We start from the raw sequence: 19,707 nt of genomic DNA, 5'->3' as shown, positions 1-19,707 counted from the left end.
CAAGACAAACAATTGTTAACCTTTTCAATTTTTTCTGACATCGGCTGAGGCAAGAAAAATGTTCCCCAACAGGGTACTTAGCTTTTTGATGACTTCGGTAACTGAAAACACAGGAGCTGACTGACCGGCACTTGCGAACTGCTTCTGCTTCGGGCACCGCGCGGCAAGAAAGACTGAAGAAGATGGCGTCGGCGGATGCCTTTATACCCCAGCCGCTCTGACGTCGGGGAGTAGGCGACATCGGCCGACGCCGGACCCGGACTTTGGAATCCGGCCGACCGAAGGGCTGCCTGAGGCAGGACAACCCATATGTCAGGACTGCAGTTGCATTCTTGAAGGACATCTGCAAAGCCTCATCCAAGCGTGGCACCACATGGCAATGCTGGTGCCAGCTGCTTGGGAAGCCTCATCAGCTGTGTTCAAATAATCCTCATGGAGATGTTGGCAATAGACTGAAGAGTGGACAACTGAGCTTCCACTGTCCTCTGAACCTCTGGAGACTGCTGTGTCTTAACATTCCTACACACTCCAGCCAAAAGATCGCGTTGAAACCTTGTCAATTGAGAAAGATAGTTAAGTTCACTTAAGGCGAATATTGCTGAGGCATAAGACTGCTTCCCTAGTTGGTCCAAAGCCGAAGGATCTCCATTCAGGGGATGGGCCAAAGAACTCTGTTCGAGATTTCCTTCTTTTTGGTGGCCACCACTATGATCACACACCCATGGCTGGACCCTTACTCCAGTGTGGCAGATTCTTGGGTGGAGCAAGAATTTTGTCAGGGATCTTGGGGATGGGATCCCCCATGTCAGGTTGCTTCCACACCCTCTGAGACACAAGATCTATGAGTACATCTAGATGGGGAATCACCAAGGGCATGGATGGGTTCATGCTGAAGGCCTCAAAAAATACTGACTCCTCCAAAGAAGGGGCTTTGGTAGTGTAGCTCTCAAACTGGTGAAGAAGCTCCAAAAGATTGCCAAACCAAAAAAGGGGCTTTGGTGGTGTAGCCCTCAAACTGGTGAAAAAGCTCCAAAAGATTGCAAAAGAAGACATCATTGTGCAGTGACTTAAGGGACCCCTCTGATTCCTGGGGATCAATATCTTTGGTGAGGGACTCCTTGAGACAGTCAAGGTGCTTCCTCTTTTACTGCCTCTTGTCTGAGACTTCTCACTCTGATGAAGGCAGTGACCCCAGTAAAGGGGAACAGACTGACTACCAACTGGCATGGGCTGTCCTAGAGCAGACTAATGATTGGTTGCAGACAAAGAAACGAAGGGGAAGGAACACCGTCTGAAGAAGACTGACCCATTTCTTAGTGGAGAACATCCTCTCCATAAAGTTGAAGGCAGAAGCCGGTCACACAAAGCCGACAGGTCCAGGATCTGAACAGCCCCAAGACATGCCCGAACCAGGGAGAAGTATGCCCTACCCCACCCAGATGTCAAGACCAGAGCTGAGTTGTCGAGGGCTGAAGCCACAAACGGAAGGGATGAACCCAAAGTGGGGATTGTCAAACCCGACCCGGAAAGACCAGCCTTAATTGCAACAGCTCAAAGCTCCACTTTGGTCTCTTCGACTCCAGTTGAGTTGAAGATGAACACAGCCACACTGCTGGATCTGACCTCGATGAAAACGAAGCTGGGCTTGAAGGACTCTGATTCAAAGGGCTTGAGGAGGAAACCAGGATGAGAGACCTGAGGTTTCAGGGAGGGATCCTGGACCAGAAGGAATAAGGTTTAATTATATCTGAGCTTGTAAGAAGGACCTCATCAGCTGCTCCAAATCTGAAGCTTTGATACTACCTACTGACCTGGATGACTGAATGGATGAAGCCATCGACAGGGGGATTAGAGTTCTGAACGATGAAGGACCCGCTGGTCAGATTAGAGCCAGAGAGAGTCAGACACAGGGGTAGGGAAGGAGAAGACTCCTGTAACACCTCCAGTGGAGTGGACAGGAGAAGGGGTAAGCTACCCAATCTGAAAGAGCTCCTTTTACCAAAAATGGGCTAGGCAAATAGAGCTGGAGAAGGAGCCTTACTTGATGTCGGCACTGAGGACAATCAGCTCCAAGGAGTTGGAGCTGATGCTGGTGCTGAAGCTACTAGGGCATCCAAAGGTCTTGGGACCTTTGGGTCTGTTAGGCCAGAAGAGGAAGCAAGAGTGAAGACAGAGGAGGACCTCTTATGGTCCCCTCTGAAACTCTTAAGATCCTTGGTAGAAGGACAGGGGCTTTTGTTAGAACCATCCTTCAGAGCCAAGAAGGGCTAGTGGGGAGAAGACCTCTCAAAACCAGCTTTGCACTTCCCTTATTGATAGCCCTGTACCCAACCCTTCACAAACAGAGCAGGAAGAATCAAGGTGGGCAACCCCCAAGCAACAGATGCACTTATCAAGCACATCCTGCAAAGGAAGCTTGTGCACACAAGCAACACGTTTCTTAAAACCCTTATCCAGCCCTAAACAAAAAATTAGGAAGTTTAACCAAAATTAATTCACTACACTAACTGACAGCAAAAACTACCCTATTCTGATAAGGAAAAAGACAAAAAAAAAAGTAAGCAAAACCCTCTAAGGTGGGAAAAGCCTGCAGCTAGCACACACACACACACACACACACACACACACACACACACACACACACACACACACACACACACACACACACACACAAATTAGCCCTGTTAACAAATTCTAAATAAACAGATCAATACAAACACATTTAGCAAATAGACACCAGTTCACCTGTTCCCTTTCATAAGTGAATACAAAACAAACATATCTGGCATATCAAACACTACAAATGTGATTAAAGCTTTATTTGTTGTGTAATTACAAGTCCTCATTTCAGAGAGGTTCCTTTAATTAACAGACAAAAAAACATTACAGTCAGTTCTGAAATCACTTCCTCTATAGTGGAAAAAATATATCAACAGTGGCAGATACATCAAATAATGACAGCATTTTGAGAGAATCAGCCAATCACAGACAGATACATAGGGAAGAATTAATATCCGACAAAGTGGGTGTTGTCAGGGAAATAACACATCATCCAGAGATGTTATGTGGTCTGATAACACAGGAAGAAGGTCCCACTACCACTGGAAGGTCTGAAAGTCTACTACTTCCCCATAATGCCCAATCTGGAAAGCATTAATGTGCATTGATTTGTACTTATTGATTATTATATACATTTTTTCGTATTTTTGATGTAAAATAGTGTGTGCTGTGGCATATGTAATTGTTGCTGCAGAAGCATTTTGCATTCAAAATATAAGTTGCAGAAGTATTTAATGTTCCTGCCACATGCTCACACAAGTCACTTTTTTCTCTTGTTTATGTTATTTTTACATTTGTTAACATAAAGTAACTTAAGAGTTAGGACAACCTAACTCTCTTCCTTCACAGAAAAGGTTTCTTTCCTGCATACCCTCTACCAGCTTTCAGACTACACCACCACTAAATATCTTACTGCTCTGTAGCTCCTTGCTTCCTTCTTGACCCATGGCTCCCCACTACCTGCAATCAATAAAATACAGATCCCTTTACTTAATCATGCTACTCCTCAACTTATCTTCTATTCTTCTCCTCCTAGATGGACATCTCTCATGCTACCATGGCTCTATAATAGTTCTCAACATCTCTCCAACTCTGTCCCAACCACCTATCCATACTTTCTCCGTAGACTCTACACATATTATACCAATCCTGCTTAATGATGCCCCTTCACCTTTACCCTAAACACAGAGTGATTAATTCCCCTTCAACTCAAACCAAAACAAAAATATGTGGGAAAATACTCTCGAAAAACAAGCAAAAAAAAATTCCCCGCTATATTAAAATCCTTCTAGGATTAGACAATCACTCTACTCCTGCCTCCACCTATTACAACAAACATCAAGACAGTTCTCTTTCCACACATTACTCAACTCCACAACGGTCAACTCCCAACCCTGGCAATCTAACTTTTGCTGCCATAAATTTTGAAGCATAAGAAATAAAGAATACCCGGATTACCCAATATAAGTTTGATATTCATGCTGTAACTAAAACGTGGCTTAAACCCAGCATAAATTACTTTGAAATTACACCTCCAGACTTCATCATCATCTGTAATGACCGTACATAGTGGAAAAGTGGTGGTGGTATTGCTTTAATATTTCCCAATTACCATAACATTTCCCCTTACAACAAACCAATAACAAAATTTAATTCAGCAGAGCTTCTTCTTACTTTCCTAAAAATAAGCAATTATTACTGTCCTTTATATCCCTCCTGGTGAAAATACAGCTATGTAGGAAGATATACTACATGGGAATTTGATAAGAATTCCACAAAACAAAATGTCAGACTGTCTCAGTGATCATTTCCCAACCTATATAACCAGAAAGTCATTTGTTGTTAAAGAAAGTCATAGTGGAGAACAGTAAAAAAGGGAAGAATCTAAGTATGGCATGGATTGACTACAAAAAAGCATTTGATAGTATCCCACATTCATGGATAAAAGAGTGCTTACAAATGTATAAGATACATCCTACACTGATCGACTACATTACAGTGACCGTGAAACAGTGGCATACCACTTTGAAATTAAGCCATAACAAAGGACAAATTATTATCCCAGGGATAAAAATTCATAGGGGGATATTCCGGGGTGACTCTCTGTCACAGTTGCTATTCTGCCTTGCCATTAACCTTTTAAGCTGCTTACTTAACAGCTCCAGTGATGGCGAACCTATGACACACTTGTCAAATATGACACACGCCACAATGTTTTGGGTGACATGTCAGCAATCACTAACACCCGAGTTACCAAAAACACTGCTTTTGCACTGCTCATGTGAAGTGCACTGAATTAACGTGGGTTTGATATGTCAAAAGCTCCTGGCACACAAGGTTTGCGATCACTGGCTTAGGCCATGGCTATAACTTGGCTCCTAGAAAATAACAAAATGTAAAGACTTCTCATCTTCTCTTTGTCAATTATTTAAAACTGTATAGCTTATTAGATCAGGAACCGAAAGCACACCCGCAGGCTGCCAATACTTTTTCAGATGATGTAAGAATGTTATTTGGTCTTGATAAATATGCAAAAGCAACCTTTAAAGCAGGAACACTGTAGCACCAGGGAAAACAACAGGTTGGGACAAGAATGTGATATAAAAGAACTTGAACAAGAGGGAGTGCATAAATATTTGGGAATTGATGAAGGATCAACAATAAAACATGAATAAATTTGAATAAAACTTAGTAAGGAATACTTTAGAAGACTTAAATTAATTCTGAAAACAGTGTTGACATCTAGGAACAAAATCCAAGCTATAAACCAATTTTCTCTTACTGTCCTAACTTATAGTTTTGGAGTGATTGACTGGCCTCAAAACATGTTGGCTAGATTAGATAGGAAAACAAGAAGGATGCTTCATGCTCACCAAATGATTTATAAAAGTCAGTGTATACCAAGATTATATATTCCCCATTCCAAAGGAGGGATGGGCCTCCTTGAAATTGATTACATGTATAGATCTGCAATCTGCAATCATGGGACTCCACACATACCTGCCGACATCACAGGACCCAAACGTAGTGAAAGTTTTGAAACATGAGGAGAATAAATCTAAGATGAATTCTCTGCTTAATTTAGCAGAAGCATATCAGAGTCAAGCAGGAATGGAAATCAAGCCAGGAATGTGTAAAAAAATAAAAGAAAGAATATAAGGTGAATAGATCCAGATGAGAAAGCAAGAAATGTGGAAAAAACATAAATATAATTGCAAGTATAGAAAACTTCTGGAAGAGCCTCATGCTGATCAGGAATTAACACAGGAATGGTTAAGGAGAGGCAAACTCAAACCAAGAGATGAAAGGTTAATACTTGTAGCCCAAGATAGTGGGCTTTATAAACATTGGTTTATAAAGTCCATTGGACATGTGGAGAAACAGACAAATGTTGGTTTTGTAAATCCGAATTGGAAACAGTCGTATACCTTGTTGCTGGCTGTGACATATTAATGGCAGAAGGACTGTATATTGAAAGGCATAATAATGTGGCAAGACTATTGCACTGGGTATTGTGCAAAAATTATGGTATTGTAGTGACTGAAAAACAGTGGAAACATGAGCCACAAAGCATCATAGAAAATGATGAAGTTTATATCACATGGGATCAGTGGCGGCTCGTGGCATCGGACTGCAGGACTGCAGCCCCCCCAGCTGTGTAAGAAATAGAAAAGCACAACAGACTTGGCCAAAAAAAATATTTTTTAATTAAAAAGTGGCTGACTTGCATAAAAAACGAGTCCGACTGACTCGCAAAGTCCCGGAACTCGAACTGTGCATGCTCGTTGCTCGGCAAGTTCCGGGTTTTTTCCCCCCTTTAAATCTGGTTCTTGGACTGTCTCAGACTGCTGTAAAGGCAGTCCGGACTATGGGGAGTTCTGCATCAGTGTGTGATGCCCAGAACTCTGTGCGGTAACCGCACAGTAACATGGAAGGGGTGCGGACTGCCACGTGAGCAGTCATGCAAGTGATGCGAACGGCAGGGTGACTACTGATTGGTTCTCACTCTCTTTCTGAAAAAGAGAGCGAGAAACAATCAGAATTAACATGCAGGACAGGATAAGTACCTTATCGCACTAACTTGCAAGTGTTTAAAATAATTACAGTGGTTACTACTTGGGTTGACTTGACTTTCTTCTGGAATGAGTCTTGTCTTGTGTTCAAATCGTGAGTGATGATCGGAAATGGACAGTCTTAAAGTTAAAAAGTCTTCATTTTATTTTTTTGAGGTAAGTAAGGCAGACAGGCCTTTTGGGTGGGGGTGCCCTCCTCTTTACTTTAACAATGCTGCAACTCTGTCTCTTTTTTGCTGATGCTGCTGGTAGCAGAACAAAAGTCTTTGTCTGTATGCTTTAATTTTATTTAATTTTGTTAAGGTACCTTGACAAGCAAGGCATCAGAGGTTTTATTTTATTTTATTTTATTTATTTTGTGGTTTGGTGGGCAACTGGGCATGACTGTTATATCTGTTACTGTTTCTTTTTCCAAACCAAAGTGTCGGGTATGACAACATTTTCTAAAATATGCAGTGACTTCTCTTGTAAGAAACAGCCTTCTGGATTAGCACAACAATTTGAAGAGTACTTTGTTAATCAGGTTAACTTCCACAAGTCCAGGTGATTAAGTTCTGAGGCAGCCTTGTGCAGTTTAGGCTTATTCCTTTATAATTTACCTGCTTTAATAAGACAATCTGTTTTCTTTAAGTACTCTGATGTTATTTTATTTGGCTGCATTATTCAGTAGCTTATTTTAACCCTTGCCTATTGCTGTGCTTTAAATATTTTACTGCATTCTGGTACATTTTAACATTCATATTGTATTGTCTTTGCATATTTGTATTTTTCTGTATAAATGTAAAAATGTATTTTGTGTGTGTGTGTGTGTGTGTGTGTGTGTGTGTGTTTGTCCTGGTAATGGAGATCCCGGAGGTACCTGTTATGAGCAAGAAGGATTCTTGTAAAAGACTTGCATTTCATCACAGGAATTCTTGGGAGCAAAAGGGTGTAAATCTATAAAATATTGTTTATATGCAGTAGCTAGCATTCCCCTGGACTTTTAGTTGTTACTTTACATTTAAGGAATAGATGATATTGCTTGAAATATTTTTGTATAGGTACTATTTGGAAAAACTGCCAGTTATAAGAAAAGATCTATGAAACTGTGCTGATTGTTGGTCCGACCACTATACATGGACTGAACTGTTTCCTTTGCTGTGAGTTTCTGTGTTTTGTTCCCAGATTTGCATTTGGTTACTTTTCTGACAAATACAGCCTGTATTTATGTTTTTATTAGTAAAACCCTGCTGTTTCTGAAGAGATTGGGTCTGTTCACTTTTTAAAAATTTCAGTCGATGTAATTTGACTGAATCAGAAATAATCAAATACAAATGACTGAAAACTCAATTGATTGAATCACAATCGGTAGAAAAGTGTAAAAGTCTATAGAATGTATGGGATGTTTCTGACCAAAGGCTAAAGGCATTATTAAGGAATGTTTAGAAGGGTGTGTCTGGACTGGCAATGGCTACCCTCATGTTGTAGCCTCACATCTGTAGATGTTTCTTTTATGCACCAAAACAAATTAATTGTGACTGGGTCTTTTTCTGTTCAACACAATTTTATGAGTGTGGATTTAGTGTATATAAGTAAGGGGGAGGTACAGGGAGCTTTGCCCCCTTGCAAAACCATTTCTGTGTATTTGCTGAGTAGGAAGTTTTCCATCAATTGTGTCAAATCATTTCTGTGATTCAGTCAAATAATGTGTGCGTAGCTAGACAGAACACAGCATACCTGCTGGCAGGCTTGAACCTTGTACCTTGGGTGCAGGTAACAAGAGCCTGAATTCCCTACCAACCACCATTTGTGAAATGTTTGCAGTTTTCTGCCTCGTATTTTGTTCTGTTCTGTTCTGTTCCTTGTAAAATCTCTGGTTTCTGAGTTTTTAATTCATTAAATAGTTGATAGTGCAGTAGTAGCATTGTTGCCTTACAGCTATAGGTTCTTTGGTTTGACTCTTGGCTGGGGTGCCTTCTGTGTGGAATCTGCATGTCCTCCCCTCTGTTTGTGTGGGTTTGTTTTGATGTCCTGCCATGTTACAAAGACGTGTCTGCAGGATTTCTCCCTGGGCCTCTGCTGAAAATTGGCTTTTGTTCCAAGTCAGACTTTTCTGGTTAACAAATGTTAAATAAGTAAAATTGACAGGCATTTGAATTTCGGACTTCATATTCTTCAGAAAGTACATAGTAACACAAAACCTTTTATTCTGTCAATTTTCTAAGTTTATAAGATGAATATTTGAAATTTCTCCATATTTTTGGGACTGTATTCCCCCATTATTGGCCTCATTCAAGTTTTTTGTTCTAAGGTTGAGATGGTGAGAACTGAATTCACTGAATATGTCTGAGGGCTGTATTCCCCCATTACTGGCTTTGCCCAGGTGTTTTGTGCTAAGAGGTTGACAGCTATGATGAGAACTGAATTCGCTAAATGGCAGACATTTAAGTTTCAGTCTTCCTCTCTTTCACAAAACAGCTGATTTGGCATAGTGGTATGTTGCTCTGACTGTTTTGCACAGGGTCCTGGCCCCAAGACTTGGTAGTGAAATGCATGGTAGTAACACAGCATTTTGTTCTAGCAACTTTCCAAGATTATACAAGCAATGTTTAAAATGTGCCCCTGATTTTTGGGCTTTTGTCCCTCCCCAATATATTTTGGCTTTTTCCAGATTTCTTGTGCTGCAAAGTTAAGAGATACAGCTGAGTGTCAAGTAGATTTTTTTAAGGAGCTGAGAGCTGCAGGGGAAGAGAAATTTAGTGCTGCTTATGCTGAGACTGCTTGCAGTGTTAATAGCCCAACAGGTAGTGTACTTGCTTTTGGTGCAGAAGGCTGTGGTTCTACTCCCACAGTTATGTATATGCATTGCTGATATTGTACTGTGTTGTAAATGGGGTGGATGCTGCTGTCTTGAGAATGTCCTCTTTGGTGAAGATACCTAGTAACTATGAACCCGTCTGTTATTTGCCATCCATTCCCTACTGCAATATTACTAGCTTATCATTTTTTAATGTAATATAGGCAATTTATTCCTCAAGGGCAACAGGCACTTTATTTGTAGATGAAACAATGAAATATAAAGTTGTTTGCTAGCAGCAACCTATTCATTAGTTACAGATATTTGGAATTATTTAGATGACTTTTACCTCTGCAGAGATTGTGCACATTTACTGACACTGGTGGATTGTAGAAGTTTGAGTAGACTTTATGATGGAAATGTTCTCAATTGGGGAGTTTTGTCATTATGGGTGCATGCATTTTGTTTCATTGTTTACTAGAAAAATGTTCAAAACAATACATTTTAAACACCCTCTAACAACTGTACTGTATTATACAAGGAATATAATTTAATGCAATCAGGAAGGTGCATCACAGAACACATGTATGTTTTGTGTGCAAGGGGCCTATCATTTGAAAATTGCCCAAAGCTAATCTTTATCTGCCACTAGCCACATTTATTTTATTTGAATGCGGGTTTCAATGCTGTTTCAATGAATGTGAGTTTCAAGGGCAGAGAAGTTTTAATGCTAAGTCTGTTTTCATTGTGAGACTACATTGCTTTGTTTAGCAGACGTCTTAGTGTTTGTGCTGTAAAATGCAAAATAAAACTTTCAAATGAAGTCCAAATCATCGTAGAAGTAAAGCAGTATGCACACTAGTGTTTATGGTAAATGGGGTGAAATAGCCAAGTAATGGTTCATTGGAATGGCTGCGGGGGGGAGGCTCCATTCGACCATGATTTTGTGAGGGGGAAGGGTGGCAAACTCAAAGACAGCCTGGCTGAACTATACCTCTCAACTGTCCAGAATTTCACAGAATGAATAGATTTTTGCTTCTTATTTTTGGTTTGTTCCTCATAAAATTTGTGGTTTTCTGGCAAATCATTTAGGAATTAAGTCACTAAATAATGACAGACACTGAGTTTCAGAGTTCATAACCTTCAGAAAATGCATGCTCAAGCAAGACCTGTTATTCTGTCAACTGTCTCGGTTTATACAAGAACAATTTTTAGCACTGTTTATATGTCCCCCCCCCCCAATATATTTGGCCTTGTCCATATTTCCTGCATTAACAGGTTGAGAGGTACGTGCATTATAGAATTAGGCATATCCAAACCAACAGTTCAAAAGATAGATGTTAGAAAACTGGAGATAGTGGTCCAAGAAAAGAAGACAAAAGTAGCACTGATCATTGAAATCGCCACACCCAGTGACTAACTACAGTGTTTTGCATACAGAGAGACACAAAGTCATAACATATGAGGATTTGCAGGCAGAAATGAGAGCAATGTGGAAGAAAGATAGCCAGACAGTTCCAACAGCAGGAGCAATGGGTCTTAGAAAAAAGAATCTACAATCATAGGTTCATAGGTTCATACTAGGCTATCTGCCCGAGGGCATTTACAAGCCTAGCCCATAGTTTTGTGGCTTACGCCACCCCTTTAGTATAGGGAACTATACCCATTATTTTGCTGTGCCTCTGTCGAGCAGTGACACTGAGGTAATCCCTGGGGTATATCTGCGATCTCCCATCCATTGGTCAAGATTTCTCTTGAACAAGGCCAGCGAGGTGCTCTGCCTCACATATACCAGGATTTTGTTCCACAGCATAGGGAGTCTTTGGGTGATGAATCTATCCCTCCAGCACATCCTATTAATAGCAGTGTCGAGGTTTAAGTCTCCCGCCCTTGTGGCTCTGACGGATCTAGATTTTTGAGGTGAAGCATATTCATCAAATCTGGGTTTGACATGGCCTTGTATGTCAGGCAAAGGTCACCTCTGAGCAAGCGGTGGCGACTGAATAGAGCTGGAGTTCTTTCAGTCGGGCAGCATAGGACAGATTTTGAGACCCTTTATCCTTTTGGTGAGGAACTTTGTGGCCTCTCCAGCTGCTGCAAGTGTCGGGTCAGATACATTCCGAATGGGGCATTGTACTCAATCATTGGTCTGATGAGTGATGAGTATAGGAGACTATGACCTCCCTTGATCTAGATGTGAATCCTTCATGATAAGGTGGGCAGTGTAGAAGGTCTTCCTAACTACTTTAGCTACATGGGTGTCGAATGACAGGCTACTGTCAACCTGGGTCCCCAGGTCCCTGATAACTTCTTCTGTGCTCAGTGGATTGCCACCTATATGGTAGCTAGGGGTAACCTTGTTTTTCCCGAAGGGTATGACAATGCATTTTTTGGCATTTAACTTTAGGCCATGGCTCTGGCACCAGTTATCCGTTTCTGTGAGACCCTTCTGAAGGATATCTGTGTCAGATGTGTTTTCGACTATGGCGCCCAGTTTGCAGTCATCTGCAAACTTTGTCAGCCATAACCCTCCTGTGTTTGCTTGTACTGGAAAAGTAGATGCCAAACAAGAGTGGGCCCAGGACTGAGCCCTGTGGGACACCACTTGTGACAGGCTTTGAGTCTGACATGGCGCCAGCAACTCTGACCCTGTGGGTTCTGTCACTTAGCCAGTTTGCAACCCATCTTGTGATGTATGGGTTAACATTTAAGCTGATGAGTTTTTCAATGATACCCGAGTGGGGTATTGTATCGAAGGCCTTCGCCAGATCGAGGTAGGCTGTATGGACTGCCTTTCCCTCATCAATGGCTTTGGTGACTGTTTTGAAAAAGTCAACCAAGTTTAAAAGGCATGATCTGCCTTTGACAAAGCCAAACTGGGTTGGATCCAAAGTCTGCAAATTCCCTATGTCTTTATTTATGAGGTCCATTATGATCCTCTCCATGGCTTTGCAGATAAGGCTTGTCAAGCTAATGGGCGGTAATTTCCAGGGTCGGTGGAGGCACCGCCTTTGTGAAGTGGGACCACAGTTGCAGTGCGCCACTCCCTGGGTACGTATCCAGAGGTGAGACTATGATTAAACAGCTGTCCTAGCTGTGGGTTTAATTCCTCGTTGAGTTCGTGGAGCACACAGCCGGGGACACCATCAGGTCCCATGGATGCTGTTTTTTGCTTTGGAGAGAGCAGTTCTCACTTGGGCGTTAGAGATGTTTGGGGGGCTGCAATCGTTTGGTATAGATATCTCTCCTTTCAGGGGGGGGGGGGGAGAAGTTTGCACTGAACCTGTCAGCCAGTATGTTGGCAATGTCTGTAGGATCAGTAATCTTCACATCATTTTGAACTAGTTCTGAGCATATCTGGGAGTTTCCTCCCAGGTTTCTAACATAGCTAAAGAAGGCCTTATGATTGTCTTTTGAGTCTTTAGCTATTTTTCTCTCAAAATTTGCTTTGGATGATTTTATGAGAGCTCTTAGTTTTTTACTTATAGTGATCAAAGGTGTCTTACCTTTTAAGGATTTTGCTCTATCTTGTAGTAGCTTCCTCCTTTTGTTGTAGAGTTTGTTTATGGCTGGGGTCCACCAGACTGGACGCTTGCCTTTGGTACAAAGAGTCGTTGTTTTGCTTGGGATTGCCTTATCCATGCAGTCCTGCAGGTGCTGGTAGAAGGCATTTGTAAGTGATTCAGCGGCTTGAGTACTGTTTTCCGCCTCGGGGCCTTAAAGGAGACCACACTAGTCTTTAGAAGTGTGAAGTCGGCTTCGAGAAGTTCTTTACTGTGGTCTTTTTATTTCAGGTGGGGGTGGGATGAGGACCTCCAGTGAGATTAGTTTGTGATCTGATCTCACCAGTGAGGGGTATACTTCCGGTGTTGAACATTGCGCTCCCATGTTCGTGATGATGAGATCAAGTATGTTTTCTCCTCTTGTGCGGATGGTGACTAGTTGTTCCATGGCATTTGAGTTTATGAATTCCAGGAACTTTTGGGCTAGGGTGTTTGGGCTTGAGTAGTGTTCCCAGTCTATGTTAGGGTAATTGAAGTCACCTAGTATGATGGTGTTTGGTGATACATTTATCCCCTCCAGTGTTTTCAGGAAGGCCATGTGAGGTTCCTGAGTTTGTGAGGGTGGCCTGTAACATGCTACAATTTGCAGAGCAGTCTTGCCTATGGTTAATTGCACCTGGATGGTCTCCGATGCATCGTGCGTTGCCACCAGTCTTGAGGTGTGGGTGTCCTTGATGAATATGGATACCCCCCCTCCTTTCTTGGTATTGTCCGGATTTTGGGGCCGGAACGCATGATATGAGGTAAAACCTGATAATGCTGGGGTGTTCTCAGGAGCCTTGAATCAGGTTTCTGTCACAGCACAGACATCGATGTTCTCCATACTGAAAAGGGCCTCGAGTGCGTGCATTTTGAGATTTAGACTTCTGGCATTGAGCAGCATTACCCTTAATTTTTTTCCTTTTTTGTGTTCTAGGGTGGTAGGTTTAGAATTTGAGCCTTGCCTAAAAAAGGCACTATGGGGGTGGCAAGAGCCTTTGCCAATATACGGAATCCCAGGGGTGACAGGTGCAAGCCGTCCCTTGCGAAGCAGCGTGGCTTGTCCAGCATGTCATCCCAGGCAGACAGACATTGGATCCCCTTTGAATGACACCAGAGTTTAAGCCAATTGTTAAAGCTGATCATCTTATCTCTGTATTGTGGCATCATTCTTGGTGAAGGTAGGATACTGCTCAAGGTCAGGGTCATACCTGCCTGGGCTACATATTTAGATATTTTACCAATCCATGTAACCCCATAGAAATTGCAGGAGTCGTCATTACTGGGCACATTGCAGATGCTATGAAGAGTACTTTTGGGTGACATCAAAGATTGAAACAACACTAATTTCATGAACTTTAATCATACTATGACTTAGGAATGGGCTCCATTCCCGTCATAGTATTAGAAACTCAAAAGATTTGGAGAAATTAAAAAGCCAAACATCTCATACATCCACTTAAACATGTTTATAAAACAACACGCAGCCTTTCCAGGTTTAACCCTGAAATGTTCATTTCTACCCTATCATCTATTAACTGCAACTTCCTAAAACTCCTCCACTTAGATGATGTTGTAAATGAATTCAGTACAACTTTAGTGAATATTCTAAACAGCCTTGCACCTCACAGAAAGAAAACACTAAAAACAAATAATGCAATTTGGCTATCCAAAGACAGTAGAATGCTAAAGCAGGACAGAAGAAAGGCATAAAAAGAATGACAAAAATATAAAACATGATATCTTGAAAACCTCAGAATGCTTTGCAAGCGTACTAAAAACAAATAAATAAATACAAAAAAACTACACTATAATAACTATCATCAAAATAGTAAACACAACCCTAAAAATTCTGACAAACATTACAGAATTCTTGCATCCCGGACAAAAATTCAACCCCAACCCATCTCCCAGTAACTCACTACTCAAAACTGCAATGCAATTGAACTCTTATTTCATAGACATTACAGCATCTCTAATCAAGGATTCCCCAACATCTAATCCTAACCCTGTCCAACAACCAAATATGACCACATCCACTTTCACCTTCAAATCTGTATCCACATCCTATATAAAACTACTTTTAAACAAACTCAAACCATGCTCTAATTCAGCTGTTGACCTTCCAAGTGAGTACCTCAAAATAGCAGCCAATAGCATTGCCTATCCTGCTCAATCCTTATAAATAGGGCAATCCAGAAATCTCATGCTCTCTCTTTCTTGTAAAAGTCACAAATTATCCCTTTGCACAAATGAGGAAAATCAACACACATTACTAACTTTAGACCTATAGAAATCTTTCCCCCCCTCCAAAATACTTGAAAAACAATTGCTAATATATCTCTTGCAGGAAGAACTCCTATCCCCCACACAACATAGCTTCCATCCTTCCCATAGAACTAACACTGCACTTCTAACCTGTATATTATTCTCAAAAAAGTTTGGTGAAAGGACAGTGCATTAGAGTTGCAGGAATGACCTCCACTTTGAGTGAAGTTTATAATGAAATTGACAAACTCAACAAGATGTTTTTAGACAGAGGTTACCTCGAAGACTCATTAGTAGGATAAGTAAAGAGGTAGTTGATTAATGGGATAAGAAATATAAACCTCTATTGGGCAGAGGCTTAACCAAGGCAAAGGAACACAATGGTCAAATTTGGCAGGACTATGACTTAGTACATGATAGAGCCTTAGTGATAAAATATAACAGTTCTAAATATGTGAACAATATTGTTAATAAAAATTGGCATATAATAAGGGCCAATCTGACTGTATTTGATGTAGTGGGAAGCCATCTTCACTTTGTCTTTAAGACTGAGCAGAATTTGAAAAGTTTGTTTAAAAAATATAAGAATATTTGGACACGACAACTGAGCAATAATTAAACCAGAGGGACCATTACGTGGGGTTCCTGTAAACAGTGTCCATAAATTTCAGAGGGGGGAGTCTTTAACACTAGAAAATATTTTTAATACTAAATGGATTTTACAAAAAAGAAATTGTTTAACTGCGGGGGTAGTATATGTGGCTAAATATTCATTGTGGCCAACTACTATGTGGGTAAAACAGAATGACTACTAAGGAAAAATCTACAAATATCTTTATAATATTAATAATAATAATATCAATAATGCCTTTTTTAAGCATGAACAAGAGATTGGTGGACACAAGAACTTTAAGTTTGCCATCTTGGAAAAAGTTAATGTAAACCCACTTGAGAGGAATAAACTCGCTTCCTGAATCTGTCCAAAGCCCTAGACTCCCTGTTAGAGGGATGGACAGTGGAACTCTCTTGAGCAAGGTCCTTTTTGGTGGCTGCTGTAACCACCATGGCATCATTAGGGATACCCTTTAACCAATGGGACCTATCTGGGGGACACTAAGGACCTTGTCAGGATGACAAGGTCTTGGCTCTACCGTATCAGATTCCTTCCACTCCCTGCAGGAAATAAGATCTATCAAGGGATCCATGGGGGGGGGGCACCCAGGAAGTAGAAAGTCCTGTTCCAAAGACCTCGAGGAACACGACTTCTTCTGGATTAGAGTTTTGGTTGGATCACCCACCTTTCTGCCTGAGGATTTCCATGATGTCAGATGGGGATCTGGGGGACCTTTCTCCTTCCTCAAAATCAGTGTCATCGGTGAGGGACTGTGGAGGTGAGTCCAAGTGCCTCCTCTTGCACTTCTGCTTTCCGTGGATCTCCTCAGTGGGAAGATCTGGGGAGCCATTGGAACACTGTTGGGATTCCAGCTATGGAGCAAGGCTTCAGGCCTGAAGAAGAGCCAGTCCCTGAGAGGACAGGAGGGATGCCTGATGCACAGATACAGAGGGAGCCGACAAGGTATCTGAAGCTGGGAGTGTTAGGGCCCTCACTGGAGTGGAGAGAACTCTCTGCACCACCTCAAACACCGAAGGAGAGCGAACACCCAAGGACAACTCTGCCAGAGCCTAAGCCACTGATGTCAAAAATTCCTGGGGGGGGTGGGGGGGTGGCCAAGATGGGCTCTGAGTAGAAGCAGATTTCAACAGCTCCACTAAAGAAATATTATTCTGACAGGAATTCTGCCTTCAAACTAAAAACTGAAAATACCTTTATATATGATTTGAAAGAACTTAACTTCATCTACAATAATATCGAGTTAAAAACAAAAAAGGTAGATTTTCTTGTCAAATTATTCCTGGATAATTTCTCCTCATCTGAAAGAATTCATCATGAGCCCAGCAGCCAAGATTGCAGCCTCAAAAGAGAGACTCAGACTTTGATAACAAATATACAGGATCTTCCCACAAAAATTGATAAGCTGGATATGAAAATAGATAATTTCAAGGAAAAAACTGCCAAACAAATGGATTTACTTCACCAAGACTTCTTACAGCAAAAATCACAGATAACAGGTATTGAAGAAGCTCTGACCGATATGGATGGCAGAATTATTGAAAATGAAAACTGTGGAATTCTTACTCAAACAAAATACTTTTCTACAAAATAAGTTAGATGATCTAGAACACAGATCCAGACGCAACAACCTAAGAATATTTGGACTACCAGAAGGCACAGAAGAGAACAACATGACTAACCTTCTCAATACTTGGTTACCTAAGACTCTTGCTCTTACTGAAGCTATGACCTTTGGTATTGACAGGGCACATTGTTCCCTCACCACAGTGAATACTGCTAACAAAAAGCAACCTAGATTTACTATTGTCAAATTCCTCTCATCCTCAGACAAGGAATTAGTGTTAAAAACTGCCTGGTCCAAGTCACCAATTAAATTAAATGAAGCTATGATACGTTCTGACAATGATTATTCATCAGCAGTTATACAAAAAGAAAAATATTCTTACCTTTGAAAAATTGAAGAAAGCACAGGTGAAAACACACCTTTTATTGCCCGCAAAGCTGAAGATATTTTCATCGGAAGGTCCCAAAATGTTTGAAGACTTAGAATCAGCTCTGAACTATGTAAAAGTCAATAAGATCTTGGAAAAAAATAGAAGAGATGGAATGGGCTAATCCCATGCTTAAGAGAATGGCTTCTAATCCCACTTGGAAGACTCCGGAGAAACAAAAAGACTAAGAAACAAGTGACTTAAATATCTATGTTTGCAGTTTGTTATGTTTCTGGAAACACTGTCACTGTGTTAATTATATGTTGATTTTTTCACTTACAAGGTAAGCTTGCTTTTTCCTTTTTTCATGCCATTCACACATGACCATAAGTATACACATAATTTCATTTTTACTTATACTGAAGTAAAAGTGTATACTAATGGTAAATATATAGTTATGGGTATTGTTGCAAAGATATCTTAAGAGTGAATGGTAAACAAATGGAGCCATTGTGACAGTAAAATAAGTACTTCCCATATATAAACATTCTAGATTTCCATTACAATCTCTATTTTTTTAACTATTTACAGTCAGATCAGTTAAACCTACACAGTTAGTAGTAAATAAGAGCTCACCACACATTCAATTATCATTCTCTGTAATTCATACTGAACACTTTTTTTTATAGTTTATACCCTAAAAATTAATATAAAACTTGTATATATGTTAAATTCATATGGGGATAATATGATTTGACAATCTCTTAACATTTTTATATGATTCATAAGTGAACTCCTTTACAGTTTTAAATACACTTTTTTCTGTCATGTGAATATAAAATGGATTAATAAGGCTAAGTGACTTATTTAAAATACTTTCTGCTACATTTGGAGTTCTGTGGTGCTGTTTATTTGTAAAGGACAGTTCAAACTAGCTGTGCATGTGTGAGCAGGCTATGGGAAGCATGCAGATGTTACTCATATGATCTTTCCCTATACATTTTAAATACAGTTACATACTTATTTTTGTTTTGTTTTTTTTTCACTCAAAATGATGAAAAACATCTACTGTGAAGCGTGAGCTTGATGTCCACGAGCTTATTTCTTCATGAACTACCTTATTTTCACTAAAAATCTTCTCTGCATTCTCAAATGAACTCCACGACATTGTGACGCATTTTGATGATGTCAGAGCTAGTCGACCTGCTCAACCAGGTAGCCAGTACATGTAATTTCATTGAAAAAGCATCAGAAATGCTGGGAAAGGTTGTATTTACTTTAAAAATTTATTTGCAACTTGCTGACTACACCATTTGGACTCAGTTGGAGTCTCAAGGAAGAAATCTTCAATTATCTTATTTTTATTTATGTTTATGGTAAACTGAAGGGAAGGAAAAAAGGGAAAAGTAAGTGTGCATTTTTTTTAAATTAATGTATCCCATGTTATTTATATTGTTGTGCCTTACTTAACAGGATAAACTAATCGTATTACAAATTACAATTGATTTTCCATTCAGAGGCTGATAGCTAGATAGAAAATAATATGGGTTAAAATAAGCTCACTTAATGCATGATGGCATTTTCTATCACAAGTGCTTAAGGTGTCACCTGACCTTTCACTCTAATGATACTCATATTGATTTGTTTTAATATTACACCAACATATAGCATATGTGTTAAATGGCTAGTAGTAACTTCAGTTGACAGGCTTCTATATCAGAATGCTGCTTTCATAGATTTCAGACCAGTTTTAAGGTACATATAATCACATATGAAGTTATTATTTAATCTGTTTAATTTTTATATACAAAGAAGATATGTTCTGTTGCTGTTGTTGAAAGGTTAGTTCTGAATGACGAAATGGTTTAAGCAACACTTGATGAGTTACACTGATTACAACTATGCCTTACCTGTGTTAATGAAT

General features: G+C 40.3%; 1 protein-coding gene across 5 annotated transcripts in view; it reads right to left on the bottom strand.

Annotated features, from left to right (window-relative positions):
- The window catches only part of SLC38A9 (solute carrier family 38 member 9), a 1,477,321-nt gene that overhangs the window by 210,009 nt on the left and 1,247,605 nt on the right, over positions 1 to 19,707 (bottom strand). The gene's annotated exons all lie outside the window — the stretch shown is intronic.

This window comes from Protopterus annectens, chromosome 2.part2 (genome assembly GCF_019279795.1).
Source record: "Protopterus annectens isolate FY-2018-M chromosome 2.part2, PAN1.0, whole genome shotgun sequence".
NCBI lineage: Eukaryota > Metazoa > Chordata > Ceratodontiformes > Protopteridae > Protopterus > Protopterus annectens.
Note: the sequence above shows the minus strand (reverse complement) of the source record. Positions and strands in the feature narration are given on the sequence as shown.